The following is a 2,772-nucleotide window of genomic DNA, read 5'->3' as shown; positions in this document are numbered from 1 at the left end:
CCGAGTTCCTCCGGTGTGCGGGATTCGATGCCGTTATATCGCCGCATCGATGACAACATCACCTACACGCTAAAAAACTCCCCCATAATCTCCTTCTCAAGCTTTATGAAGGACGTTCCGAAACCGCATTTCTTTAGAGTGCTCCTCATGGGGGTAGTGACCCGTTGGACAATGTCCTACATCATTGCTCGGGTTATCTCGTCGCATATTTGGGGCGAAAACGCTGCCTTAGTCCGCTCAATTATTAATTTAGGATTGGTTAATGACGATTATTCAATATGAATAATGAAAAAAACTTTTATTCAATAAATATGTAAAAAAATTATTTACAATGCTGATGCTTATAATTAATAAATCATTCAACATATTTCTCCATAAATTTACAATGGACTTCGCTTCGTAGAGAATCGTTAATAAAAACATCATGTTTCTTCTTCGGTTCGGAACGTGCACAATTTTTAAAGACGACATCGTCCCATCTTCTTAATACTTTCATACTATTTTCTACTCTTCCATTCTGTGAAGAATAATTCAATAAAGGATTTCCTGAAAGGATATTTTCCATACGTATTCTCTCCTCTTCCTGTCGTTTCTTCATTTCCTGCAAAATAATAAATAGAAAATAAATATAAATATAAAATAATATAATATAAAATAATATAATATAAAATAATATAAAATAATATAATAAATATAAGATAAATATAAGATATTTTATTTTTTAAACACGAAAGATATATGAAGGGAGCAAAAAGACAGTAAGCCAAACTTGAAAGTATTCTAATTCTCTAAAAGAATCCTTGCAAAAAAAGAAAAAAATTATATGCCAAGCGCGTAAAAAGATATCGAATTACATTCTTCTTAAAGAGGCCGGATGGTTTGGAGAGTAAAAAAGAAATCGATTTTTTAAATTTTATTTTCGGAAAGTTGATTGTCTTGAAAATATGTTGTCAACTATTCATACAAATAACGTAAAATAACAGAGTAATTCACGGCTAACTGAAATGGTGCGTTTGACTTTCGATCTTCCGCAGCGTGCCGTAAGGCTATTATTTCTTCGAACAAAAAAACATCTGTGTATTTCTATTCAAACAAAAGGATGAACTATGATCTAGAAATCGCCGAATAAGAAAAATGTATTGTAAATAAATTAAAAAAACATAAGTATTCTAATTCAAAACTAAACGCATTTTTCTCGAAACGTGTTTTTTAATTTGCTGACATTGTAGAGAGAAAATGTTTAATGTATTGATCGCTGCTTTTTACACATTTATTACAACTATTTTCTCCATACGAAAAATTAAATCTAAAAAAATAATAAATTTTTCAAAATAAATAATAAATTTTTCAAAACAATAATAGTAAATATTTTTTTGGCAATTTAATGTGGGAAATATAAATGATCAAAAAAGAATCTTTTTTTTTATAAACAAGTAATTTTAACAAAACGCGATTTTTAATAATTTTGCTAGGCTTATCGTGGCTTACATTCTACATTATAAACAAATCAATTTGATTTTTTTTTTATTTTATACGACTAGTTCTGTACAATGTCAGCAATTTAACAATACTCCAAATGGACGTTTGCCGCCATTGTTGCCTCTCGGACATTTCAAAACATTTTAATTAATAAAAATTCATACTTATTGTATAAAGTGCAAATAAAATATAGATCCAAAAATAATATAGATCCAAAAATAATATAGATCCTAAAATAACTGTAATCACTTTCTCACAAAAAATTCACAAAAAATCGTTGATTTTTTGACCTTCTAAACCATCTGGCCCCTTAATAAAAAAAAACGAATATAAAATAAATGCAATTAGTCAAATATTTCATTACACAAGATGGACCGAAAGTGATTAAAGTAATCAACTGACTATATTTATAATAAAGAACAAACTTGGCGTGTACAGGTCACATTAAAACGTAATATTTCCAATATGTTTTTATATTAAATTATTTGTAATACGAATTAAAAAAGGTTATATCTTTCACAGATATATACAATGGAAGAAAATTTAATTTAAAGTTTGTCGATATCAAAACTCCAAATAATTAGTAGTAGCATCGCGAACTTAACAGCGGTGAATATATATGCAGACAAAGAATTAAGCGACTTTTATATATTTTTATACAATTGATGTTGCGATGCTACTGCATCGCTTGATCATTATAATGCTGTATACTAACTTTTTTAGCTTGTTTTATTGCTTGTTTTTTCCTGATCCTCTGAAGTTCAACCAAAATCGCAGCAGTATCATCTTCATCAGGATCTGATTCTTCATTACTATCAGAATGTGATTCTTCATCCTCAACTGCATCGAAGCTGGCGGCAGGAACTTGATGTAACTTTTGTCTTTTTATACTAAATACAGTTGATTTCCTGAATGGTTGAATGGCTTGATCTTTTACCCTTGTCAATCCGCTCTCTTTCTTCCAATTCCTTTCTGAAGTCTCGATTTCGCAATTCCTCAATTGTTCCTTGACCATGTTCTCTGTAGAGAAATAATAAAATTAGTATTAAGAGAAATTCATCATGAACAATTTTTTTTCTTGAAAATCTTATATTTCTCGTGTATTTGATACAATATTTTATCATGTTTCTTGTTAGATTATCATAAATATACAATAACAAAATTTACTATGAAAAATAATTCTTGAAAAATTTGTAATTATCAAGTGGATCTTAGAGCCTGATGAAAGATACAAACAATATTAACTTTTTAATCAATGATATAAATACCTTAACAATTAGCTTATAATATTGT

The 2,772-nt window shown here is 28.7% G+C and overlaps 1 pseudogene; it reads right to left on the bottom strand.

Annotated features, from left to right (window-relative positions):
• Nucleotides 1–278: 278 nt before the first annotated feature.
• The window catches only part of LOC108694719, a 4,324-nt pseudogene continuing 1,830 nt past the window's right edge, over nt 279–2,772 (bottom strand).

The sequence above is a fragment of the Atta colombica genome, unplaced genomic scaffold (genome assembly GCF_001594045.1).
Source record: "Atta colombica isolate Treedump-2 unplaced genomic scaffold, Acol1.0 scaffold123, whole genome shotgun sequence".
Taxonomy (NCBI): domain Eukaryota; kingdom Metazoa; phylum Arthropoda; class Insecta; order Hymenoptera; family Formicidae; genus Atta; species Atta colombica.
Note: the sequence above shows the minus strand (reverse complement) of the source record. Positions and strands in the feature narration are given on the sequence as shown.